Below are 219 nucleotides of genomic sequence, written 5' to 3'. Positions count from 1 at the left end.
CCTGTCTTCCCATCCCACTAATTCCGAACCTTTTTCTCTTTTAGAAGGAATAAATACTTGTTCTTTTGATTCTCATGAACCTTTATTTATATCTTTTTAACAGATCTGATTATTTTATATTATCATTTTTTTTCAGTGTTCATCTTTTCACTTAACCACTCTTCACCTTCATAAACTATAAATTTATTCATCTTAAATTTTTCTCTTTGATACATAAAG

Source organism: Propithecus coquereli, unplaced genomic scaffold (assembly GCF_000956105.1).
Source record: "Propithecus coquereli isolate 6110/MARCELLA unplaced genomic scaffold, Pcoq_1.0 Scaffold59, whole genome shotgun sequence".
NCBI lineage: Eukaryota > Metazoa > Chordata > Mammalia > Primates > Indriidae > Propithecus > Propithecus coquereli.
Note: the sequence above shows the minus strand (reverse complement) of the source record.